The 27,871-nt window shown below is 43.9% G+C and overlaps 1 protein-coding gene and 1 long non-coding RNA gene across 2 annotated transcripts in view; one reads left to right on the forward strand and one right to left on the reverse strand.

Moving 5' to 3' along the window:
• Positions 1–27,871, reverse strand: part of NTM (neurotrimin) — a 941,634-nt gene that overhangs the window by 503,745 nt on the left and 410,018 nt on the right. The window lies entirely within an intron of this gene.
• On the forward strand, positions 20,596–27,219 carry LOC118981422 (uncharacterized). The gene is made up of 3 exons (XR_005065341.1): positions 20,596–20,668; positions 21,569–21,673; positions 27,109–27,219. It is a non-coding gene; the product is annotated as an uncharacterized LOC118981422 (long non-coding RNA).

Genomic DNA, 27,871 nt, shown 5'->3' on the forward strand with positions numbered 1-27,871 from the left:
GTAGCAGTCATGCCGAGCTCTCTTTTAGCAGTTTGGAAGAACACAGGAGAGACATTTCAGGGGAAAAAGGGGTTGAGAGGACTCTCACTGGGGAGCTGTGAGAAGGTGCCACGTGGGTTTGGATCGAGAACTGGAGATGGAAGAGACAGCTGATGGTGCTGGGGGCTGTGGGCTGAGCGGGCTGAGCACAGGTGACTGGGAAGAACCGGGAGCTAGCCGAGCCATGGATTTCTATTTTTTTCCCTGAGAGGTGGTTCCACTGACTGGCCTGACTGGGAAAAGGGGAGAAGGAAGGACTGTGTGTGTTTGTGGGTGTTTGAAGGGACTGGGAGTATTTAACAGTGACACTGCCATTGCTCTAAACCTGTATAACTTTTGGATAAATAGCTCCTTTCCTCTTCACCAAACTCTGGCATTGGAAGCCATAATTTGTCAGGGCAGCAGGTAAGGTGAATCTAGTATAGAGGTTCCCCCAGGGAAGGGTTCCCCCATTCTGCAACAGTATCCTGTCTCCCCCGCAGGCCCATCCTGTCACGAGATGATTACAATAGTTTCTGAGGACTCCATCCACACCCAATGTGTTGTAACAAATTGTATAACGAAGAGGAAGGGACGCCTTTTTAAAACACAAATTTGACCCTGCATCCTCTGCTCAGAATCGTAGGATAAAGAGTGGAGCCCCTGACATGCCCTACTAGTCCTCAAGGAAGTCAAAGACACAAAGTGCCAGCCTCACATTCAGTTTCGTGTCACACTTTTATGGGTTGAGTTGTGTCTCCTTTGCAACCCTTATTACCTCAGAATGCAAACTGATTTGGAAATGGTACCACTGAAGATGTGATTATTAAGTTAGGATGCAAGAAGAAGGCGGGCCCCTAACCCAATATCATCGGTGCCTTCCTAGAAAGGGGAGATTTCTACCCAGTGCCCCCAAGGGGAGACATCCCCCTGAGGATAATGGCAGAGGTCAGCATCACGTTTCTACAACCAAGGAGCACCAAACATGCCCAGCAAAACCCCAGAATAGCAGGTTCTCTCTCACAGCCTTGGCAGGAACCAACCCTGCTGACACTGTGACCCCCAGCTTCTAGCTCCCAGGACTGTAAAACAAGAATGTCTGTTGTTCTCCTCAGTTCTGGGTACTTCATCCCAGCAGCTCCAGCCAGTCCATGCACGTGCCACGGTTCCTCTTTGCTCTGGGACGCACAGCCAGGTGGGCCTACCTTCTCCTCTGCAACCTATGTGCCTGCTACCAAAGAACTCTACTCACGGGATGCTTCCCCTCCCTCTTTACTCTGTTAACTGCTACTCACTCTCCAGTTCCAGGACCAGATGAGAAAAGGCATTCCTGAGAAAGACCACAGCTAAAATAAGGTTTATTTCTTTATTGAACTCATTTTAGTTTATTATTGTGTTTCATTCACGTCATATTTTGACTCATGTAATATCTGTCTCCGTGCAGGCAAATGAAATATTATTTGCTTCAGATGAATGAATTAACACTTATATAAATACAGATTCTGGGTTGATATTAATGCAAGTCCAGGCAGAAATAATTACTTACTCTTCTCTTTTCCTAGTGATCTGTGCTACTCACACTGAGAGAATTTGCTACTCTATCTTTTATTCAAAGAAGTCCCAGGGACTAGGACTTCTTTGAGCCTTAAATTGCCAAGCCCAGTAGTCATCTAGAACCTAGTGGGCATGTAACGAGTATTCGTGAAACTGAATAATGCAGAATTGTAGAGAGCAATGAACTGCAACATGCTGAATGAATGTAAGGAAAAACTATTACCAAATGGCTTGAATTATTTTCCTCTACACTAAGGAGTTTTTAAAACTTGCTGGTGCTGATAAGTAAAGTTATGCCCAGTAAGTTCTTCTCTTTAGCCTCAAGCTTCTGTGGAAGGAAATTAAATGTCTCTTTCTCAGATTCATTTATAACTCACTCCTCAGCTGATGTGCTCCACAGGCCCTTTGAGAATTCTTTTCAATTCTCTTTATCCTCTTATCCTCTCTCCTCCTTTAGATGTTTGTAACCCAGGGGGAAACAAAGCACTTAAGTGCAACTAACACTGTAATCATACACAGCCTTGAAACGCTCCAAGAACAAACAAAAACTGGAAAGCCCTCCACTTCCTCTCACCCTTCCTGACTTGCATCCTTGTATCCGGACACTTAAAATGTAAACATAGGTCAGAGTAACAGCCTTTTACATTTGGGGTTAGCCATTGAAATCCATTTAGTTCCAGTTGAAACAATATAACCACAATTACTTCTCTAACTCAAAAGTTGTTTTTATTTTTTAAATTTATTTTATTTTAAGCAATGTATATTAGGGCAATTTAAAGAAGATAGAAACATCATGTGAACATATAAATGTGATAGGAAAATGCTCTTTTCAATTAAGCCGTGATGACAATAATAATTTCTATTTCTTTATTTTTTTTTATCCAATGTTCCTGAGGCATTTTAAGGGCTGTATTTTGTTATATTAAGGTCAAGCAGGAAGTATTATCTATAGCTAACAGAAAGCAAAAACCAGATACTTGTTCATTAGAGCTCTCGTCACAGGTCATCCATGTGGTTCACGGCAAATTCCTTTACTCAACTGAGATGTCACATGCATCCCCTGTGGGTCAGGCAAGCAAAATCTGTTTGTAGTGTAGCTTAAACAGCTCCCACATCTAATTTCATACTCAGCTAATGCCTTGGCCATTTAATCTTCCTCTAAAGGACAAAATGAAGAGATGTAGGTGAATTCAAAGAAGTTGCGAACGACTACAGGGTAAGAATCGGTTTGGATTCCGCCCTGACTCGGGCAGCCAAGTTTCTTTATCCAGCCTTGGAGAAGAATGCAACCTGCTGGGAGTCAACGAGGAATTTCCATGGTCTTAGGGTGCCCTGTGATTCTCAGCATTACATCCAGGGGATATACTTTTCTTCCCCATTTCTAACACTAACCCGTAGGTACCTCTATGAAAGCCAGGCTCCTATTGGATGAAAGACCAGCTTATCCGTCTTCTGAGTTTGAGCGCGGAAAAAAAAAGAAAAGGAAAGATAAACTACTGCTCTGTGCCCCAGATGATGTTGCCTCTTAGCCTATCCACAGAGCCAGGGTATTTTCTAGTGTGCGTGGCTGTGTTTTCAAACCTGCCTCTTTTGAGAAGCAAACCAGTCCTTGAATACTGAAATTCCACATCCACCTCCACTTAGGTTTTCATAATTTCCCTTTCCCCATCAGCCGTGTCCTAAGGAATAACATCATTAAGCCAGCAAAAAAGATAACGAACCCTTTGCTCAACTATCAGAACACATCTGAACTCCACATAAGACTAACACACAACCCTGACACCGTGAAAAATGGGCCATTGGAGTCTTTTGCTTTTCTTCCCTTATCAGTTGTTCATTCAAAACACAGAAACCAGCTGTTGTGGGTGACTATTGGCCTCACAGAAAAAGACAAGCTACCTCTGTACACACAACCTTATCCCTCCTCCTGATTTGGGGTTAGAGAGTTTTTGACAGGTTGGTGACTTTTTCTTTAAACCATAATGCATTTAGTGCCATTCTACTTTCTCATGGTACAGTGTACGCACTGGCAAATGGAAAACATTGCTGTTGTTTTTACACACTCCTATTCCTTTCAGTATCATTCATTCCACAAAGCTGCATTAGGGTCTTTCGGGGCATTTGGGGTTAGGGGGTGAACTGCAGAGCTCCCAGAGGCTGGAGGGAATGAGGAAGAAACATGAGTAAAGGGTGAGAAGGAAGAGGGTTGGGATGGGTGGGAGCTTGAGACAGAAATGGAGAAAAAAGGAACAACTAAGTGAGCGACAACTGCATGAGAAGCCGTGAGAACTGCGAAGGAAACAACATAAAGCTCCATGGCTCTGTGCCCATAGCCTGCGATGGACTTGCACCCACCCACCCACCCACCCCTAAGGGTTTGGAGAGGTTTTTAATTGAGAGATAAAGGGAATTATTTCTTCACCTCCCCAAAATATGATCACAAAAAGGTGGAGAAGAAGGTCAAGATAAGAAGCCTCACATACTCATAACTGAGACTCTGTCCTCAAAGAAACTGGCTCCACCCATCTCCTCTGGGTGAGAACTGGGGCAGGTCCCAGAGAGCTCTCCGAAGTGCCCCTTTTCCTTAAACTGCCGAGGTCCGTTCACATGGTGAGAACCCCCGAGTGTCTCAGCCCCAGCATCTGGAGTCGGGAGGGAGGGAGGGAGGCGGGGGCCAGGGCTCTCCCCAGAAGGAGCTTTTCCTTCCTCATGTGTTCAGGTCCCCGTTCGTCAGGCTTGTATGGAAGCCGTGTCTGCTGCCTCCTGGGCAGGCACCAGGTGCCGAGCACCACCCTTACGCTCGTTTCCCTTTCGCTCAAAACCTCTCTGTGGAGCAGTGTGACTGTTCTTCCTTTACAAACCAGGAAAGGGAACCAGAGAGGTTAAGTGTGTGTTTGTGGTCACAAAGTTAGGGGGGCAAGAACACAAATTCCAGACCGACTCCTGCTGCAAAGCCCAAGTTTTTGCCAGTGTGGCCACCTGGCTCCACGGAAAGAGAGGAGAGAGCGCCAGTTTGCTTGGGGCTTGGGTGGTCACAGAGAGCGTCTTTCACAGAGCAGGACCATTCTTCTTGGGCCGCAAGGAAGAGTGTGTGCACAACTACAGATACTCCCCCTCCATGGTTCCAGGACAGATCGAGGTCACCAAGGAAACCAGGAGCAAGGGGTAAGCTCCTGGTTCCCTTAGGAGGTTGAGATGCTTCTTTTCAGCTCACATACACTGGACGGTGGGAGAGCAGGAATGGAAGCTCAGGGGAAGCGGTTTTCCTCTTCCCAGTGCCAGGTCTTCCCAGGGAAACAAAGGGCAGTGTCAGTTCTCTGTGTTCACATGTGAGATGAGGTTAGCCATTCCTGCTTTTCATCTTCTTACACTGTAAGGAGGAAATCTGTTTGGAGACACCTTGGCATTTCCCACTAGAGTTAAAAATGTGCGGTTCCTATGACCTGAAATCCTGCATCGAAGTCTTTGCCTACAGAGAGACTTGTGTATGAGACACGTGATCCCAGTTATGACACCCATGGCGCATGTAACAGTAAAATGAATGAAAGCAACCCCCTGTCCTCCAGCAAACGAACAGGCAAGTACGTTGTTGTGACATATCTTCCTGCAGAATAAAGTACTGTGGTAGAAATCAAAACACTAGCCCATGTATCATGTGGAAGAATATTACAAGAAAGTCTTTAAGACTGTCAAATATGCATGGTGCAGTATCACTTGTGCCAGTTTAGGAACATGCCAGCAGTATTTCACATTGCTTAGCGACACATATGTGGTAGATTTATAAAAGTGCCTGGGAATGATACATATCAGATTTGGAATAGTCCTGAATTCTGGGGCAGGGTGGGGGGAGAGCCTAAGTGGGTTAGAGAGGCTCTCTGGAGACCCACCTGTAGGAGTGACATTTCTGTTGTTAATTTGAATGGCAGATACACTGGTGTTTACTTTCCCTCTTTCTCTTTTGTGTGTTTACAATTTTTTATAATAAGTATATTTTTATTGAAACGTATGTAAAAGCAAGCACAGAAACTCCTAAATAGCAAGAAGCAACAATCATGGGGACAGGTTGGAGAACAGGCACAGAGCAGGCCCAGGGTCCATGCGGGGCTCTGCTGCCCCTCAGATTCTCAGACAGCTCCTCTTCCGGGTAGACTAGCAGACTGCTGCGCTGCTCTGGGTGGTAGGAGGGTGTCCAGGAGCAGATGGAGCTGTAGCTGGGGGAAAAGACCACAGAGATAGAAGGCAGGAAACGGAGAGCTGGGATCCAGCAGATCCGTGAGAGGAGGGGCCCTTGTTAATCTCACCAGGCTGTTGTGGCTGAAAGGACCCACTTTGCTCCCAAGCTGCCGCTTATGTTATTATTTCTCTCAGCGGGTTTTCAAGCTGCCTGCAATTCTCTGTTAGTTAATAAGAAAAGTGAGAGATGCAACAATCACTTTTGCTTGGCTGGCTTGTAAAGGCTTTGTCACTCAAAAATGGAACAAAGGCCCTAATAACACTCTGTGCCGCAAAGGCAAGTGTCGAGGAACAGACCAAAATCAATTATCTGGATGAAATTCAGAGACAGGCGGAGCCACACGGGCACACGCACATCTACCCCACATAATCCCATTAACAGGTTGCCACTACTCTCCTGAGAAGACAGAGCCACGCAGGAAAATTATAATTAAAAATAAATAAAGGGAAATAAGCCCCTGGTGCCTTCTGTTACGGCCCTGAGCATAAACGTGGTCTCAGCGGATGGAGGCAGGGCCCTCAGGATGCTCTGTGAGGTAAACCTGGAAAACAGGATGAGATCTAGCCTTGTGGGCTCACTGGCTAATCCTGCTTGGTCGTGAGGTTGAGTTGCTGGGGAAGGTGTGTGGAAAGGGCATGTGGTGTATTGGGAGCCTAGCAGAATCTTCCCAACAAAGGATATGGACTACTTGGGAGATTGTCTTTGTACGCCTCCCCTGTTAAATTAATATTTAAGAAAATACATGGAAGGAAATGCATGAACACACAACAGAATGCATAGATGAATGGTCCATTGAAGTTGTCCCTAAAAGCAACACATAGCAATCATCTAGGACATCTTTTAAAAATTCAAAGGTCCATCCCTGGTCTGAAGTCAAGTAAATTAAAATGGGAGGGGGACATGGAACCCCATCTTCAGTAGTTTTATATCCCCCCCCAATGACTCCAAATGGGTATTCAGAATTGAAAAATGTTGCCTTAGGTGGTCTCTCACAGTCTTCTGCAGCTGTATTTTACAGGCTTTGTCATGAACTTGCACAGTCGAAAGGTGAGCCATAAAGCAATTAGAACAAGTAGAATCTGCTCTTACCTCCACCAGCAACTGGCCTTGAGGCTTTTAGCCAGCAAACTAAACTCACCAAATCTCAGTGTCCTCATCTATGAAGAAATGGGATATCTGATTGTTAGACACCTCCATAGCCCCTTAGGGTTTGACCTTGAAACTCCATGACTGAGAACTCCTGTGAAACAACCAGCACAAATATTTCCCCGGTGCATTTTCTGTATCCTAAATCTCTGTGTGGAGGTCAAAGATGTGCACCTAATGAGAAGCAGAGATAAGATACTATCCTTCCTGCTATACTCTGCATAGTGGCTGGATAGAAAGGCTGACACACAAACAATTGATAAGCCTAGATAAAGAGTGTAGATAAATGCTACAGCAACAGACTTTGACGCCGTTGTTTTTCTCCAGTATCTCCAGTTGCTGACAATGCCCAGCAGAGCATGAATTCAATAATTATTGGGTGAATGAATGAATGAATGAATGTTGCCTCTAATAGTGAACAAAAGTGTGGCTTGTCTTTGAAAATTGAGTAGTTCTGCGTCACTAGATGTTAAATAATCACTCTTTACACAGATTTCCAAGAGGCAAACTGCCGCACTGAATTGTGCTTGATGGATTCTAATATCCCAGCCCAGCACTCCAAGTCCATAGATGCTATTAATATGCAAATGTATAGCTTTAGAGGCAAGGGGGACGTGGTTTCTTCCCCAGGAAGGATAGACACATTTGCACCTAGTGAGATTTCAGTCTATGTCAGTAGGTGGAGAGCCTACTAACTTCTTAGAAAATTGTCTTCTATTTTACCAAATGTGTTTCAGCCCTTTACTAAAACATATGTAGATAAAATAGGAAGGAATTCAGTTGCAATCAGGCAGGACTGGGGGACCAGGAGCCCCTGTGCAGAGAGACATGGGAGGGACAGGAGAATGGCATTTAAAATTAATTCCCTGGAAATCATTGTGCAAGGTGCACTGGAGCGTGAAGGTGGGTTCGGAAGCAAGGAGGGCGATTTCAAGTCATCATCCCTCTCCGGCTCCTTGAGCTGATGACTGTTGGACGCAAAACGCGCTAACGTGTGGAGCAAGCAAGTGCAGAGTGGCCATTGTGAACACCCTGCCCCCCAGCCTATCACTTTCAGTTTGTCTGGTGATAAAAAATCTGTTTGGAAATAAGCACAGGCAGGAGCATTCACCGTTTTGGGAATGGCAGTGAGTGGTAGAATTCAAACCCAGCAAGAGTAGCTGGCACCAGCCTCATCTACTTCTTATCACTCATGAGGTTAGGAAAATATTCAGACGTCATCCAGCATAAACCAGTGATGCAAAGCAGCAGTGGCGCGTCTCGAGTAGGTGTACGCCAGGGCTGGCGATTGCTCATTGGCATGGTGTGGCCCAGGCCTCACACTAGACGAGGAGCTAACTCAGGCAGCAGAGCCAGGCGCGGTGTGGGGAGGCAGTGCAGACGGCAGGTGCAGACGCTCAGCACTCCTGCCAGGACAACCTTTGCAGAAGACCCAACTGCGCTGCACATAAAGGGCTGAGGACTCCCAGGGCATTCAGGTGGGCTCTGGCCTCTTTATGTTATTGGCTAAGAGAGGACAGAGCAGCTGTAAATCTGAGGTGGCATCTCTGCAGGGAGAGATACTGCTGAGATGCCCAGTGAGGGACAAGGGTAGTTCTGGGTCAGGCTGAGGCCAGTATCCTATCCCTAACATAATGAAAGGCTGACAGAGGCAGTTTCAGACTTAAGTCTTTGTTTTTAAAAATCAGCACCATCCACTAAATTCCCACTGTCCCCAAATCCCTCAAGATTACTTTATTCTTTAAGCAGATCTGTTCTATGTGAAGTAATTCTTGGTCCTCAATGTCATATACATATCCTGAGGTCATATTACTTGGAGTGCAGTCATCAGGAATCAGATGCATTGTTAACACACAGGTACAACGACACACTGGGTCTCACTGAGAAATTCACGCAGATGCACAGAGCAGGCCTGGATGCGCATGCAAAGAACGCCTGAACAACTCAGGGAGCAGCTCCTTTTGAAATACTGAAATACTAAAACCTGTAACAATAGCTTGACCTAAACCAAAATTAGATGATGTATCTTCATGTTCCCCAGGGTTTTAAAAAGGCCCACACAGCCTGCAGCTTGAATAAGAAATATTTGGAAAAAGATGCTGTGTTGTAGGGAATGAAGAAAAACAGTTAAAAATCTCAGGGAGTGTTAGGTACAATATTTGGAATTTCCAGACACCCAGAAAACCCACTCAGAGTACATGAAACTAGACAGCACTAATTCAACATGTATCCAATTAATGTTTGCTCAGTACATACTATGTTTTACGTGATGCTAAGAATGAGTGCTCCACCTAGAAACTCATCTGTATGACTTTAAGCTGAAAGGAGCCTCACATAACACATGAACCCATTTATTTCTGCATAGGGCTCCTATCAAAGGCACAAAACTTAACCTCCACGTCCTCAAATGTGCTGTGGCAAAAGTATGCCAGGCCTAATGTCAAGCCAGCTTAGTCAACACAGGCTTGCATGATGGAAGGTAAGTGTCTCCACCACTCAGCTTCTTCGCCTGTTGGTGATGAGCTGGACTCAGCAATCCTTAAACAGCTTTTCCAGCTTTAGTAGCCAATGAATTTTTCCCCACTCTGCAGCCATTGACTTTTGTCTTTAATCCATATGAACAAAGCTTCTAAAGTATGGGTTATCCAAGACACAGCATGCCCCAGATTTTGTAAAAAATGTCAGCTCTCTCTGTTCAAGTCTTTTAAGAAACTATCATGCAAGACAATCTTGGGGGCAACTGTTTCCTCTCTGGGGCATACTGAGGACTGAGGGGCAGACCATGCATCCCAGGCCATAGCACAGGGCACTTGTGAAAAGACCAGATGACCTGAGATGCATTCACGACAAGTGACTGAGCCTCGGATGTCCCTTCCATGGAGTCACTTGATATGACCCAGAATAAATCCTTTGCTTTTGGATCTCTGGGTTTAGCCCTGGTAACTCTTTACTCCACATGTCTAGAATTTTTCAACCACTGATGAGATGACTTCACATTGAGAAATAGGAAATCTCCCTGAATAGTATGCAAAGGAAGAGGAAAAGAAAGGAGATTCAGTTGGGGCATTCTAATGTTGATGTGGAAATGACCACCTCTTTACCAGTTCCTCCCTCCTTCACACCTCCTGGCTTCTCCTGTGCGTAATCGCCCCTTGAGCCCCCCACCATCCCACACTGCAGCCCCCCCACCCCAGGCTCCCACTGCAGCCCAGCCCAGCCAGTGCTGGGGTTTGATTCTCCCACCCAGAAGGAAGCGAGATTAAAAGTGGCTGCTTAATCCTCTGGCAAAGCTTCTTAAGCATTTCTAGCAGAGTCACCTCAGTGGGTGCTTACTCAACCTGCCTCTGGAAAATATCCCAATTTAGGTTCCTCTGCTGACTGTCAAGTTCAGAGAAATTGGAGAGTGGATCCTGTGCAGGACAAGGGTTCAGCAGACACACGGGTGGCAGGAGGACAATAATGTGGAGGAAGTAAGCCATCCCTTTCTGTGCAGAAAGAGGTACTCATTCCCTCTCCCAAGATAGTTTTGGTTCCATCCTTGACTTTGTTTGTCTTCCCCTAACCCCAAAAGGATTCTATGCAAGGATTCTTAAAGAATTCTATCGATCTACACTGAGCAGCTCCTGTGTTCCCAAAACAGAGCTAGAAGACCCCCGTGAACTAAGGTAGTGCCTGCTGTCCGGGAGCACACCCCGAAAAGGGGAGCAGTGGTCTGATATGGCCACTAGAGTGTGGCGTGGTGAGTGCTGTGACTGAGGGCTTTGGAACTGGAAAGCTTTGGAGACGCATAAACGGGACATAGAGCAGAGTGCATGGATAGCTGGGCGGGAAAGCTTCTCAGAGGAAGCCATGTTTAAGCTCGAAACCAGCAAATAAATCATAGTTAGCCCAGCACCAGCAAAACGTGGGGTTGGGGGAAGGGACTTGGGGATGATGGGTCAGAAAGGCTAGGAAGATCCTCTTCAGCCAAGAAAAGAGTTCAAGCTTGTTCCCATCTTAAGGTGATGGAAAGCTATGGAAGTATTTTCATAGCAACAGGAGAGCCACAAGATCTCCTTGGCCTTTGAACAGACCGCTGATTTGTGAGTGGGAAAACGACTGGAGGAGACTGAAGGTGAGGGATGCAGAGTGCGTTAGTGAAGAAAGGGGCAGCGGAGCTGAGGAGAGGTCAAAATTAGATGATGGAACACACTTGGGAGGCTGGATTGTCAGGGATCACTTGGCAATTGTCTGGATGTGACAGCTGAGGAAGAGAAAGGAATGGAGAGCCAAGGGCAGGTTTCCAGTCCAGGCTGGGTGCAGCCATGTACAACAAAGGGCAGCTGTGGAAACAGCCCAGAGATTGTGAGCAATGCAGGGAAATGTGGAGGTAAAGAGCAGAACAAGTAGCGAGAGTTTCGTGGGGTTTTGAATGGGGGTACCTCTCACTGCTCCATTCTGTCTTCTGAGTTTTGTTTCCACATTCCCACCCCCATCCCACTGGATTAAGAATGGGACCAAGTTTAGGAGTGCCTTTTAGGATCCAAGCGGGGAGATAATAAGTGTACTTCCATCTGAAACTGCCTGGAAGGACTCGAGAAACTTTGTTTTCACGTGACAACAAATGTGTGGACTTCCAATCTGGTCCAGCGGAGCAGATTGGAAGTCTAGCTGGGGAGGCCCCTGGAGGGGGTGAGTGGCAAGGAAGGAGAGCCAGGTGTGAGTGTTCGAAGCACCTTTGTTAATGATAATCTGAAAGAGAGAGTAAACTGCGCATTCATGAAGTTTTTAGCTGAATCGAAAAACACGAAACACTAGGGAAAATAGAAAAATAACTGGAGTAAAAACCAAGTAGAGGGCAGAGTCATGAGTACTCATGTTTGTTTGCTGATGTATCACAATGGGCCCACATTCTTCCTGGAGAGAGATGGGAAGGGCGCTCTGCTGGTTTCTAGGTGGTACATGAGCTCAGTGCAGTCCCCGTGTTGTGGTTCATTCAGTGTTCCATTAGGTATTAAATGACAGCTAATAATAATAACATTAATCATACATGGCTAACATTTATTTAACTCTTCCTGCATGCTGGACACTGAGCTAAGCACATTGCCTCTTTTAGCGTTCTGTGACTTCTGCGAAGTAGACACTGTCACAGAGAGGAGAATGAAGGTTGGAGGGCTTAAGTGACCTACCCCAGATCTCACAACTATTAAGGGGCAAAGATGAAACTAGAGCCCAGGCCGCCAGGATTCCGAAGGTCTGGCCCCAAGCACTCCCTGATGGTCTGTTGCGTCAGAGAAATAATGTCGCAATCAAGTCCTTAGAATAAAACTTCAGTGTACTGAGCGGACTAAACCTAACAGTTACAACATTATTTTAATTTTATTGTTGAAGTCGAATAAAACTCTATGTGGATGTGCCTCAAAACTCGCTAGCTTCCTCATAAGCAAAATTTGTCCATGGGGAATTACTAAACATTTTTTAAGATAAAGAACATATATCTATTTTGTTGAGTATCCCAGATTCCAGAAAAGGCCTTAAATTCTTCTGCTCTCCAGAGCCCTGGTTCATTCATCACTATAGCTCAGTTTATGACGTATTGGCAATCATTTTATACATGTCTTCCTTATTAGCTTATGAGAAGGACTCTTTAAAAGTTATTCATCTTTGTGTCTCCTTCACCTAGCAAGGTGTCTTGAACTTAGCAAATTCTCAGTATGCTTTGAAGATGTAAAAGAATGATTGGATAAAGTACAAATGCTGTTAACTAACGCATAAAATTAATTTGCTGCCATTTTAACTATCATCTGCTTATTGAAAAGTACATAAAACACATTAAGCCTAATTGACAAATATGTTTGGTAAATTCTTAGTTCCGAATATTATGTACTTAATCACAAACAGTGAGCACCCCAAAAGAGCATGACTTTGATGATAATATGTTTTATTGTCAACCTATCTTTCTTACCACACAATTGACAGTCAGGAATATGACCCAGCATGTGAGAGGCAAACACACAGAGAGGGCAAGTGTAAAGCAGCATCATATGTACCGAAGGATCCTTCGAGGGTCGCAGTTTGCACATGTTAACCAGGTGGGGTCAGGCTCTGCAGGGCACTGCTGGTTTCCTCAGCCTCATCTCCTGACCGTCCCTTCTCAATTGCTTTTCTCTGGTATCACACTTGTCACAGGTCCTTGAATTTTCCAAATACTTTTTTTTGCTTTGGACATTCAGGCACCGTATTTTTTTTATTGATAAAATCTTCCCTCTCCACCTTGTTCTCCTTTGCCTCCGTTACCTTGACTCTTTGTTCAGATGCTAATTTCTCCAAAATTGTCTCCCCATTTATGTGACAGTCACACCCCTCCTTTTGTCCTGTGGAGATATTCCTGTGTGTCCCCACAATTTCTCTACGGCATTTATAGCAGCCATCATGCACTACTGCCGTAAAGTTTTTTTCTTCTCTGTGTCTCACATGCTACCCCAGTGCCTCCTCCGCTGTGTGTCTCCAGCTCCCACTACGATGCTGGTACATGTTGTGTGGAGAAGAAAACAAGGAAGGGGCGATATGGGCATGGAGACAGAGAGGCAAGCCAGGCAGGCAGACTCTAAGGCTGCACTGTCATTTTCCTAATGGTGGGGAACAGGTATAGAGTGCTCTTACTGGACAATTTAGGCTTAGGAGTCTGTCCTCAAGGCTGAATGTTTGGCTGGAGTTGATCCGAACATCATTATTTGTTGAAAGGATAAATCAATTTCCTATACTCTCATATGTAGTAGACATTAGCCCCCACACAATAATGGCAGTTTCATTAGAGGAAAAACAAGGGGAGAATAAAAAACAAACATATGCATGGGCGGGCAGAGAGAGAGACTCTCTGGCATAGGTCAGAGAAAGAGTCAAGAGTTGGGGGAGGCAGACAGAATTTAAAGTCAGTCTTCAGTCTTACGTGGTTACCGCACAAGCACTCGGCAGTTGTTGGGCTGGGGCTACGTGAAAGCCAGAGCGTGCTTTGGTTTGCTGACGACCTCTATACAAATGCATTTCATGCCAGCATCACCATCTACTGCAAACACACGATCCAGGGATGGAACAGTGACTTTTTAGAAAACCTTATAAAAGATGTAGATTATCTCAGGGCTAAAAGGTAAAAAAGAATTATATCTTTAAAGTCCATTGCAGAGTCCAGATGCTGCCACAGCTGTATTTTAATATTCCAATACCAGGGCAGCAGTGAACTTGCTATGTGCCTCTTATCTTCCCCTCACATGCCAGTGCTGTCAATGCCATTGGCAATTTTACATGTAAATGAGCCCATCCATCACTCCTTGCTTTGCAGCAACTCACTTCTAAACCTGCCGTGGAGTTACACCATTAAATCTCCCTGCTTTACAATATACATCATGACATATTTGACATCAATCAGCTGTGTCAGCCTGCTCACTGTAAACCATAAACTTGCTCTGCATCCCTCTCTGCATGGGGTGATTAAACCTGCCTGGGGTAGCTTCCGATTACAGTGATAAATGGTGATGCGTTTCCCATGCACTCTCCCTTCCTCTGCCCCAGCCTCGGCCTGAGCCCCTCATGCCTGCCTGGAGGAGGAGGCAGTGGTCAGTGGAACATACACACTGGGATGTTCGTTTGGGTTCAAATCCTGACTTTGGCAGTTATGGCTTGTTTGGGTTATGACTTTGCTATTTTAAAACGAGGAGGAGAAGCTGCATTTTTTGTCACACTAGGAAGGCACATGGATACTTGGAGCTTTTCTAAAGACAGCTCTCCAGCTGAGAAGAAGAGGACAGAGTAGGGTAGTCATTCTCATCTCCTAGTGGTAGATGCCAGCCACATGCCCACCAGACCCTATACACGTTCTGTAATTTCAGTCAGGTGACCTCCAACTATAACCTGTTCCTGTTCAAGAAATCACATCTGATTCCATGTGAGTAAAAATGACATTATTTTAAGTATAACCTTGAATCTATTCCAATTGATTGTTCATTTGTAAACTTGAGCACTTTAGTTTTCAAAGTGACAAGTGACTCCCCTGACTGGCGTGGCTCAGTGGATTGGGTACCAGCCTGCAAACCGAAAGCTCGCTGGTTGGTTTCGCAGTCAGGGCACATGCCTGCATTACAGGCTTGGTCCCCAGTTGGGGGCATGTGCAAGAGGCAACTGATGGGTGTTTCTCTCACACATCATTGTTTCTCTCTCTTTCTTTCTCCTTCCCTTCCCTCTCTCTAACAATAAATAAATAAAATGTTTTTTTTAATAAATAAAAAGTAAAAGTAACAAGTTACTTGTGACATGCTTAGATGTTGCACCACACCACCGAGCTAATGGAAACACACCCGCGCATCATGGCACTCCAGTTGAAACACACTAGACTAGAGGATGCCTGCGCATCTTCTTCCAGCTGGGGAATCCAAGAGGATTTTAGCAATGTGAAGAGATACTCCACTGAACTGACTAGGCAATCCATCTGACCACTCCAAAAGTCCTTTTGCCCTTCCTTCTGTTGAGTCTGAGAGAACAGCTACTTCCCCTGCTTCCTGGCACACTGACCGAGCCATCTGTTGGCCAGTGGAAGCAGCCTCGACCCTGTGTGTACTCGAGAATACCTCCTGGGCAATAAATCAGAAGGTTCTTTGGACTCAACAAAACATACAGTCATGAGCATTCTTTACCCACATGTACCCCATTTCAGCCACAGACCTAATTCCTGCCTATCTGCCCCTTGTCCTGATTTCCTTCAGTCTGGCTGCTTAAGTCTCCTTTTTGTAATGATCTCATTCATCTCCTGAGTTCAGAGCAGTCTGTCCAAACCAGGGAATACAAACCTGTCTGGAATGAACAGATTGGAATATTGGGCTATTGATTACAGCCACAAATCAGACTCATTGTCACAATTCTTCCAGGATGTCCACAAAAAGGGATATCTCTGGGGTGAGTGGCATATAAGTAACAAAATACGAGGGACCACAAATGAGATGGGGAAAGGGAGTAGTTGTGTTTTGTGGATTCACCTGGTCTCACAAAGTAAAAGTAGGGGGTGGGCAAGGAATGGGAAGGAGGAGAGAATCAAAAGCAAAGGAGGGCCAGGAAGAGGACAAAAGGAGAAAGTTAGCTTCTTGCTTTCATTCTTGGGACATCCAGAATAATGAACTCTTTTCTGGAGAAGATGAATGGGCAGCTGTAGAGATTATGAGTGAGCCTTTATTGCAGATCAATAAATCTGTGTCACAGATCCCCATCTGGAGAGAGTTTTAATTTAAAGGAAAGAGTGATGAGCTCACATGGACAATAAATCAAAAAGTTGTGTATTCACGTATGCATTAACCTTCTATCAAAACATACACCGATACCAAGGCAGCATTTTGGGAAACAAATCTGGTAGGTGATTTGGCAGACAGCCACTGGGAGGCCATGTACCTTGGGACAGAGAGAGAGAAGCTGCTTGTCACTTGGCACCCTGTCCCCATGTCTTTGAGGGAACCGAGGGGGAAGCCAAGGATTTTTATTGCTGCTGTTAACAAGAATTGCCGGTTGTCACCAGAGGACAGCTGCCTCGGATCAAAATCAGGGAGAGTTCTCCAAAAAGGAGAAAGGAAATTTCATGGCAACAACACTGAGAGAGCAGCTGACATGAAAGGCATGGGGACAGAACTAGGTCCTTCTGAAACCTGTGTTCAGATGTGGTTTTAAACACTGGCCTGACTCAGACATGCACCCCATTGGTGGCCATTGTTCTGTAGTTCCTCCCTGACTTATGCTAATGTCCTCCACATGACCATAGCCATGACTGCTTGTTGGGAGCTGCTCTGCCTGGTTTCAGGAATTATAATTGCCCTCCTTGGATAAGGCTGTGTGAAGAACCTCTGGAATACAAGCCACAAGGAGACAAAGCTTGTCTCTGCTTCATCCCCTGGCCCCAATGCTTGGTCGGTTAGTCTATGATGGGCACAACCCCTCAGAGGAGGGGCAACCTAAGTCAGACACAATCACTTGGGAAGCCATCATGGAAGGACTCAGGGGTCTGCAACAAAGAGGGGGTGATGGACCCTCGCCCTCCAGCTATTCTGACATAGCCTGAGTCCACATTTCCATCTGGGAGAAGTACTTCCTGGCTCTAATCTACTTATGCCTAAAAACCTATGATGGGGAAGGCAGGGCAGCCCTGTGCTGGAAAGGGTGGTTTCCCTGGGTGATCAGGCCAAAGAAAGAATATGTAAAATCCTGTGAAATCTGGTTTGTTTAGAATGCTCTCATTTAAATGATAAGAGTCCAAGCAAGAAGTTTGTTCCTCAAAGTTTTATGGCTCTTTAGCTATCTGACCCTGAGAATAAGCCCTCATAGTTCTTTGAATGCTATCTATTGTTTGATCCTTACCTGTATTCTTGTGCAAATGAACCCAATAAAAGCCCCATGAAGAAGGAGCTCTTGGCCCTTCCCCTTTGAGGGATCAGCCACCTTTCCTCCCCAAGCAGATCATGTCTTGGTAGTTTCACTTTCATACGTGGCAGACAGGACTTTGCAGGCAAAGTTGCTCCCACAACTGCTGGCCATTCCAGAAGGTGTGGCCATGAGCTGATGACTGCAAATCCCCTGAGACAGGGGAGTTTGGGTGCAGAGCACAGCATTGCACCTTGTAAAAATGAATCAGACACAGAAGTGTTAAGTCAACTATTGAAATACCACAAGAAAGCTGGCAGTGTGGGAAGGAGGTCCCCTTCCTTGCCAACCAATTGGTGCCATTTGCACATGCAGATCTAAATGACTGTGCTATTCTTTTAGAGATTTTTCCATAAATTGAGGAGAGAATTGAAGAAGCACTGACTGTACATCACTAAATCAATCAGTAGTATCTTTTTCTGTAAACATTTTATACATGTGAATTGTATATGTGTATCCACTAAGCAAATATATCTACTTATCATATATGTATATATATATAATGCTATCTAAATCAGCTTGCTTCATTAATTCCCTTATTTTTAATAATAAAAAATGTTGGACATCTCTATTTATATTAGCATGGCTAGGTCAATATAATGAACATGTACCACTGATGAGAAAGTTGAGACTCAAAAGGACTGAGAAGCTGGGACTCCAGTGTAGATTGTCTGACCTCATTGTCCAGGCTTTATCTTAGGTCCCACCAACCCCTCGGTGTGCATGTGTGTGTGCCTATACACATGCATGCATCTATAGACCTTACCAAGCCTTCCCTTTCCAAACTAGTTCCTACTGTGCTCCCTCCTATGTGCACCACTGCACGGTGATGACTCAGCGTAGGCTTTGCGAATGTAGTTTTCCGCAGCCTGGAATGCCCCCTCCCAACCATGACCTTAGTTTTGCACACCCGCTCCTGACTCCAGCAACTTCCTCCAACAGCACAGACTCCACTCAACAGAACTAATTCTTCTTCATTTTCTATCTTCTACATCTCCATCAGAGCACTTTTCTTTTTGTGGAACTTATTATTTCATAGTTATGGCCTCTCGGTACTCACAGGTCAATGAATTGTGGGTTCTGTAACTTCTTTACACTTACTTATATCATGCTTAACAGAGTGTGTGACCCATAGTAGATGCTTTATAGGTGTTTACTGAAAGTGGCTGGAAGAATATTTTCCATTAATGAGATTTTAATTTTCCAAAGAACATAATATTTTTTCTAAGAATGTGAAATTTCACTTTTCAAAAAATGGAATTCCAATCAAACAAATGAATACATATAACAGCAGAAGTGTCAAAAGGGCTCCAGTCCATGAAGACTTATAAGTGGACTGCCAGTTCCTGATCATCACTAGGAAAGTGTGCATGTTCTATGCACCTCGCCACTCCCAAGCCTTCATCCTCCCTGAGCCAGCCAGATGACTCAATTCATACACAGAAATTTCTATCATGTTAGGTCATAAATCCCAGTCCATGAATAAGTAAAGTGAGTCACAGAGAGAACATGGCTGTGCTCACACGACCCAGTGAGTCAACTGAGCAGCCAAACAGAACCCTGGTCTTTTGAATTATTACAGCTTAAACTTAGCTCACTGATCTTCTAAATCAAATTCAAAGAACAATGCCTTCAAAGCATACATCTTCAAGTGAAAACTTCTGTTTCCTAAGTCCTCTGCTGAATACATTGAAAGTGATAGTTTTAGAAAAGATTGTGATATTAATAATCTTCCACATATCAATGTGTATCATCTGAAGACACTAGTTATAAAAGTTAGGTAAATAACTTCATATACAATTCTTTCAGAAGGGTATAGAGGGAGAAGAAACAAGGCAGCAAACTTTGGTGATGATCAACAAAAGCAATAATGAATATTTATGAAATGCCTAGTAAGTACCAGACTCTTCTTGGCACTCAGAATACCATGGTAAGTGAAAGAAGGTGCCCACCATCAGGAGGTATGTGCTCCACATTAATATCTACACCCCAACAACAACCACTCATACTTATTGAGATGTTTCTGTGAGCCAGGAGTACTGTGTAGCACGTTGCAAGTGGCCACTTTGCAGATTAAAAATGGCACAGAGAATTTAACAAACTTGTAAAAGGGCACAAGAGAAAGAACCAGTGTGAACACAGAGCCCAAGTGTCTAATTTTTCTACATAACACGTCTTCATTCTGTTAAGAAACATAATTTGTTTTTTTTCTTTCTATGCTTAGCATTGCATTCCTACTTAGAGAGATTGTTTCTGGATTTTGAAGGGGCCCTGTCATTACTCTCTTTGCTGCCAGTCTCTAACTATGCTGTAGACAGAATGGTTTTCCAAAAATGATAGTTGTCCATCTTTGAGCACTGTGAAAGTCTCCCCACTACATATCAAAGTCCCAGTTCCCAACCTGGCACTCATGGCTCTTAAGGAACTGGCCAAATTTCCATTTCCAATCTTCATCCCATAATTCCTACTATGGCTCCTTCAAGTCCCAGCCTTGGGGAAAGCAGTGACATCCCCCCAACCTCGCTTCTTTGTGCTCCTGGATTTTTCTTTTTCCAGAGTTTCTCCTTCTTTTCTCAGCTTATAGCTGCACTGTGTTTTTGTTTTTATATCACCTAAAATATTGCTTTTCCAATAGATACCCCTCCATGGCCTTCAACTTTGCCCATCCTATAATCTGATTTATTAACTCCATACACTGGGAGCCTGCAGCACTTTCTTTATACCACCATTGCAGTATTATTTCCAAGTAAGTACTTAGTAGTAGTTTATGTGTTTTTCTCCTCCATCAGAGTTGTGAACTTAAGAGAGGAGACTGTGTAATTCATATTGTAATCCCTATTGTGCTTAGCACCATGCCTGGAACCAAGTAAGAGCTTAATAGATATTAGTTGAGTTGAATTGGTTCCATTGTCAAAGAATGCATCATATCTGGGAAATAGCTGGTTTGGTGTGATGTGTGTGAAGAGCATTAGACCAGGAAACACTAAATCTGGAATCTGCCCCTTGTTCTGCCAGCAGCTTGCTGTGTGCTGTTTGGCAATTTACTTGTCCTCTGTGAGTCTCATTTTCTCATCTAAAATGAGAAGGTGGCTCTAGATAATAATATTAGTTCTTCTATGTTATATTTGAAAAGATTCAAAAATCTTCCTCATAATATTTTTGTTTTCAGTAAATAGTTATTATGTACTTTTCTATTCCAAATACTTGCTTTAATGATATGAAAACAAATTCTGGAATCAAGAACTTCATATGTAGTTCTTATATCAACTTTGTGATCTAAGCAAGGTAGCTATCATTGGCTTTGATATTTTGTTTAAACAGAAGTTCAGGAAGCTTTAAATTTGAGGGTTACTTGATACTCTTAGGATTCTGAAGTATATTGAAAGGCATATAAACCATTCTTTATAATTTTCTCCATAGTTGAGAACAAAGTTCTTAAAAAATTTTTCACGTAGATTTATACAAAAGCTCAATTACTGCTTGGAATTTACCAGGTAATCTAATTTACCTCATTGACTACCTTTGAAAAAGAGTGTTGTCAAGTCAATGTTGTTTCATTTTTTAATGCTTGTAAAGAAAATAAGAGGTAGAGAATGAGCCACAATTCTGTTAAAGACAGTAAGTTGAAATGATAGGCATCTAATCTGATTTTCCCATACAAATTTGTTACCATGTAGGTTACATTCCTCACCAAACTTGTGATGTCTAACATTTTATAGCGTGAATACAAACATCAGGGGTTACTTTGTGCCAAGAGCAAAACTATATATTTTTGAAGCATAAAGCTATCTAAATCAGCTTGCTTCATTAAATTCAACAAATATTCTAAATGACTAAAGTATAAAGAGCTCTGATAGTCACTTCTGGGAAAAGAAATGTGAACAAGAGACAGTTCTTCTGCTGGCCGCTTTGCTCCATTACTGACCATGAGTAAACAGCATGAATGTCCAGGCTAAAAGCCATAAGATGAGCGTCTCAAATAAGGAAGAGCATGAATTAACACTCACTGATGGCTGTGTCCAAGGTACTATTAGAGGGTCTTTCAGAAATACTATTTTCTTTGAAAAGGGAGTTGTAGTATTAGAGCAGTGTAAACTTTTAAAAAATGAAGGAACGAAGTTCTATTTCAGTCCAAATCCTAACACAAGTCTGATAACTATAAATTATGTTCTTTCCATGTCTCAGGGTTCACATACACATAAAAGTATATTTGGTAAAAAGGGATCAAAGAAGGCTTCCTGTAGGAGAAGGTATTTACACTGAACTCTGTTAAGGATGGCTAGAATTTTGGTGAGTAGATAATAGAGAAAGTATTCCAATGGGAATGAAGAACAAGCACGAAAGCAAAAAGAGAGGAAATCTTAGTTATGCTCACATAATACCAAATATTCCACATTGGTTAGAAGGCAAGGGTTTGGCATTGGCATTCCACCTTGTATGTCATGTGTTAGGCACGGGGGTTATAAGGATGAATGAGATTGTCAAGGTGGTCCCAATCTTGCAGAAGCAGGTATCATAATATAGAGATACACAAGGCATTGTGAGAGTAAGAGGGAAGGGAATGGCTAACCCTACCGAGTTAGGTGAAAGAAGATTTTGCAGAAAACATAATCCTTGCACTGAGCTTTGAAAGGTGATAAAGAGTTTGTTGAGGTGGAAGAGATGGAGTGAAGCTAAGTGGAATAGTGGAAGGAGTGATAATCTCATGATCAAATTTGGGGGCATCACCTAGCGATGGCCTCTGTTCAGGAAACCAGGGGCTGTGACATGTAGTCTAGAAGACTTGTGCCTTCAGAGGAAGAGCCTCAGAGGAAGAGCCTCAGGCTGGAGACAGAGCAAAGCACGCATGGGACACTGAGAGTCAGGCTGATGAGTTGGGCCTCACCCCTTTATCCATGCCTGGAAAAAGAACCTGCACTTCACTTTCCTGGCAAGGAGGTATCATTACTGGTTTCTGATAAGGGAATGCCAGGGTTAGAACAGTGCTTTGGGAAGATTATGCACTTCACTTTCCTGGCAAGGAGGTATCATTACTGGTTTCTGATAAGGGAATGCCAGGGTTAGAACAGTGCTTTGGGAAGATTAATAATATAAAGGGTAGAGACAGAAGGGAGAGTGATTAATTAGTTGCTTGTTCTGATAGTTCAAGTGAGAAGTGATTAAATAATAAACAAGGATGAAGGTGGTAAAGATGGAAAGGGGGTGGGAAGTTATAAAGTTAGAATCAATGAAAGGACAGACCCGAGGGACAGATTTTATGTAGGGGCAAGGGAGGGAGAGCTGGTGGTATTCCTCAGGCAATTATAAATGAGGGATTAGATTTCAAGACAGGAGTCAAGGCCCCAGACAGATTTAGGCATCTTTCCAGCAGAGGCGATAATTGGACGGTGGGAGGTGATAAGAATGCCAAGGAAGAGATTATAAAAAATGGAAAAGAAACAAAGGGTCCAGGATCAAACCCTGGGGAATTCCTATGCTTGGGATACAGAGAAAAGTGGAGGCACCAAGCGGGGGACAGAGGACAAGTGGCCACAGAAATAGAGGAGGGTCAGAAAGGCCAATCTTGCAGAGAGCAGCAGGAGATGGTCCAAGTGAAACATTGCAGAAGGGAGTAGGATGGATTGAGACTCAGCCAATTTATTTGATAATTAACGTCAGTGAAAAACTTCAAGAGAAGAGATAGAGAAGAGTGTTAGGAAAAAAACAGGTGGCGAAGTACGGAGTCACATGCCTGCAACAGGAAACATGAAGTGCACGATGTTGTTGTACAAAATGTGTCAGTGAAAGGAAAGAAAATACCCTGCAAAATTCAGCTCACCCACAAGGGGTGGGGGAAGTTATTTAAATTTGTCTTATTTGCTACTTGACAGCTCTGTGAAGTGTCTGGAGACAGAGGATGCCAGGTAAACCATGTGTTAGGGTTTCTTGTGCCTGTCAATGATGGGCACCATTCCTGACCAGTCCTAAGCTGGGTCTCTATCTGCCAAGTGCTCCCACCCTGTGGGCAGCACACCAGACTCTTTCCTAAGAGGCCACTGTTCACAATTTTCAGCCATAGTAACAGAATGGATAAAACTCAATCAATAACCCTGTGAGAAATTTGTAAAGCTGAGGGAAATAGCACTGTTTTTGGTTTTTCCTGTTCTTTTTTTTTTTTTTTTTTTGCAGTTGTTCATGCTATTAGTCAACCACGTGAAGTTTAGAAAGGAAGATTAGCATAACACTCTCATTGTACAGGGGAGTAGCCACACTCAACATGAGTCAACAGTGGAGCATTGGTCAACAGATTGAGAGCAGAGCTGCTGATGGCCCTGGAGAGATAGTATGGCAGCCATTCTCACGACCCTGTTTCTGCACCCCACACTCTACTAGCAGCAATCCTTGTTGGTTCCCAGGACCAACAAGGTGGTTGGAGGCTGACACAGGGCTCATGGTATCAGTCACATACATCCTCCTGCTTGAAGGCACCCTACCCTTGGTGGGTAGAGGATTAGGTATTCTGAGGGAGAGCAAAGAGCAGGAGATACAACCCCTCGTAGTGGAAATGCTATTTTCCTCCAGATGGCCTCAAGTAAAAGGATAAGATGCAGGGCTAGGAAGGAGAGAGAGGGACAAGGAAAGAATGCAAGAGGAAAACTTGATGAATTCTAAATGGAAGAGTTTCCTGAGAGGCATTAGTCACTCTCGAAGAAAATGAATAGGCTTTCTGCCCACACATATTAAATTTGTATGATTCCCTAAATTAATAGTCTTTTATTGGCAATGGGAGTGGGGAACGCTTCAGGTGCATTTCACAAAGCAAGGGACTCTACTACCTAATGATGGTGGTGCTCAGATGACTTCTAGAGAGAGGATGGAGTGGAGGAGACACTTCTCTGAGGGAGAAAGGTGTAGCAGGAGGCGTGTACAGGCAGGGTGGCGCTGGCCCTGAGGATGTCAGCAGGGCGCAGGCGCCCAGTCCGGCGCACACAAAGAACGGGAGCACACAGGAAGGGCCAGCGCTCTGACAGGAGCACCGGCTTTGCAGGAAGGAGGCCTTGCTCTAGTGCCACCATTATTGGAGATGCCATTTAACTTGGGTTTCTTTATTTACAATGTTGTGTTTTAAGTAGTTCCCCTTCCTTCTGTACTGTGAGAATAGAGTGGGATAAAAACATAAAAATGTGCAAGGAAGAAAGGAGTTAGAATAGCTCTATATAAGTACAAGATGTTAATATGCCTGAAGGAAGAATAGAGTATCTCTTGGTAAGGACACTGTAAAAAATGAAATGACTGTTCGAGCGTGAAACCGCTGTGGCATTTCTGTGCGTGTGCTGTATGACTGTAGTCTCTACAGGGACACTGCGGTTTCAGCGGGAAAGTCACATGTCCTGAGGTTACTGCAGGAGGAACAAGGAGGAGAGGGCAACACTCCAGTCAGCTGCTGGCCTGTCCCCTGCTTAGGCAGCACCTCGGCATCTCAGATGCGTTCTTTGCCCGCTCAATGTGGCAACTCCTGATTTGCAATTGAACAAACCAAGCTTCCCTATATTTGGAAGGACACATACATGCTACCCATATCAGCTGCATTCTGATTAAAAAATCTCAACATCCACAAAAGTCATCCCTCTATTTTTCCTCCTGGACTTGGTAAAAGGAGTTTACTTGGGTCATAGAGGGTTTGGTTTGATGCAGAGGTGACTCATTGCATGGTGTGTAAAGTGCTAATCTTCCCTAACCATTTGTGAATTCTTTAATTCCTCTGACACATTAATTCTAACCCCGGCATAAAGCGCCCCAACATCCCTGAGAATCCCAGAACTGAAATTATAGCAATTTCCTATAACTGGAATCAAATTCCAAGGTTGGAGAGCATGGGCTCTGTCCTGCCATTAATTCAAACATCCATGTGAAAGATTATGGTGGGCAGCTGTGATTCCATTAAAGGGGGCAATTTCAACTCCATTTCCTTGATAAACAGACAGAAGCTCGCCCCTAAATTGGGCTTGATAGATTTGATTAGGGTAGAGTTTTTGGAGGTTGTGGTTTCTACGGGAAAATTGCTGTTTGATGTGCAAGGCCAAATTGCACTTGAAATCTCCTTGTATCCGTAGAGGGGGGAGAAGGAAGAGGATGGAACACCTCGCCAATTGCTATCATCTAAGCAGCAGGGAAGTCAAGCTGTTGTATTGAAAGTATCTGTTAGGTATGCAGCCAGTGTGTGCTGCAGAAAGCATGCCATGCTCAGGGGAACCAATGATTAAAAGCAGCAAAACCAAATGTTATTTAAACAAAGAAAAATGTACCCCTCCAATTTCTTTAGCCCACATCTTTTGCAGAGAGAAGGAAGATATGTAGCCTCCTTTGAGGACACCTGTGGTCCCATGTTTCAGGGTTCCCACTGAGAGTCTAGGGACCATGGCGAGGTAGAAGTCAAAGTTTATAGCTTTAAATATACTCCCAGTGCAAGCACAGAATGATGGGCCAAATGGTGACAAAGCCCCCTACATTGCTTGCTTTGACTTCAATACAAGGAAAAGACCATTTCTTTAGGTCAGCTATTCCAGATAAGACAATGGGGATTGTGTTTACCTCCACAAACACTGTTCTAAGATTCCAGAAGTCACAAACCCTTTGTATTGGTAAACGTATTTGCTTTTTAAGTATAAACACTTACAAGAGCACTTTTACAGCTTCGGCATTGCCCATTTTGCCTGGCCTGGTGCCGAGTGCATAGGGAATTGAGATTTATTGAGGATCTAGAATGTGCCAAGATCCACACCAGGTGCTTTATGTGCATCACTCTATTAAATCCATTAATGACCTTGGAGGTGGCTACTGTTTCCCCATTTCCAAAAAAAAAAAGCCAGTAAGTTTCATCAAAGTTTTAAAAACTGGCTAAGGTCTTGTAAGTGGTAAGAGGTGGACTAGAATGTACACTAAAATCACTTGGCACCAAAGTCCAAAATCATTTTGTTATGCGGGGCTGCTGCCGTAGTTGACTCTAGGGCATTAAAGACTAGTACAGGGAGGATGCACCAAGTCCCAGTACTAGAATGGTTCCAATTCTGATGGAAGGACCAGTTCACAAAGGGCAGAGTCAGTATAAAGACTGAGAGGATAAGAGTGACACATCATTTAAATTACTGAAATTTGGTGTTCTAAACAGCAATCATCCAATCAGCCTCTGTTAGAGGAAAAATAGATTGGCAAGTGCCTCTGTAGAAGCATGTAGGTTAGAGCTTCCTGAGAAAGAACTGTCAGAGACATAGGGATCTGAACCCTTCTGCCACCTGCCAAACGCTCTGCACTGCACCCTGAGGGAATTCAACAAATGGAGAAACCCACTAAATATCATCTTCTTGAATATATCACTAGGTTTTAGTAAACCACAATGGTACCCCAAAACAGAACTGTTTGAGAATCCAGGCCCCACCCACAACAGTCTACTTTTTCACCAAAGCAATACATTTTTATTTCATAGCATTGTTTCCACAAATCAACATGGCCGACCCAGATGTGCAATGGAATTTACACCAGTCATAATTTTGAAACTTTTCTGTGTTATTTTCCATCCTCTTGAGCATTTACCCCTACATCTATTCAAACAAAGCTTTCTCAGGTGACTTTCTATGTGAATCAAATGCTTTATTAAGAATATTAGAATATAATTTGCCCTCCCAGAAATTGGGCCACACTCATAAAAACACCAATTTTCTATGTGTTTTCTCCTCCCCTGTTTATAGGGGCCCACCTCTGAGAAGGAGTCTCATCCACTTGGAACCATGGCTTTGATCAGCTGCCAATGGACCCAGGGCTCCAGAAGCCGCCTCCCCACAGAGCCAGGATGTGTCATCTGGCCTATGACCCTGAACCTCTTGCTTTCCCTGCTGTCCTCAGTGATTTTTAAAGACCAACTTCCTTCTCCAACCTATACCTTTTATGTTCTTTTATCTTTTAAGATTTTTATTTTGTTTTATTTATTTGCCTTTCTCTTCACCTGAGGATATGTTTTTATTGATTTTAGAGAGAAAGAAAAGGAGCAAAAAAGAGAAAAACATTGATATGAGAGAGAAATATTGATTGGCTGCCTCCCATATGTGCCTGGACTGCGTATTGAACCAGCAACCTTTCGGTGAACAGGTGATGATTCTACCAACTGAGTTACCCAGTCAAGGCTTCGACCTAGACCTTTTAATGAATTCTACCCTATATATTCCAACACAGTACCTGAGGATAGAGAGCAAATTAATAGTCTTTGGAGTCTGATTCATGCTCCTTAGTGCTCCTTCTTGATACAAGTGGCCAAGATGTCCATTGGCCCAGATCAGACTATTTTTGGTGTGGTTCCTGGGGCTGTCCAGTGCTCCGGTCAGTGTCTAACACTCAACCTGACTTTGTGCTTTAGCACTGGACAGTTTGAAGGACACTGTCCAGTAAGAGTCATAGAAGGTCTTAGTCAAGATTAGGGTTAGGTTGAGATTGGGGGGTATAGCATATGTAGTCTTA

The sequence above is a fragment of the Sturnira hondurensis genome, unplaced genomic scaffold, assembly GCF_014824575.4.
Source record: "Sturnira hondurensis isolate 20B ecotype Veracruz unplaced genomic scaffold, ASM1482457v3 Scaffold0024152, whole genome shotgun sequence".
Lineage (NCBI taxonomy): Eukaryota > Metazoa > Chordata > Mammalia > Chiroptera > Phyllostomidae > Sturnira > Sturnira hondurensis.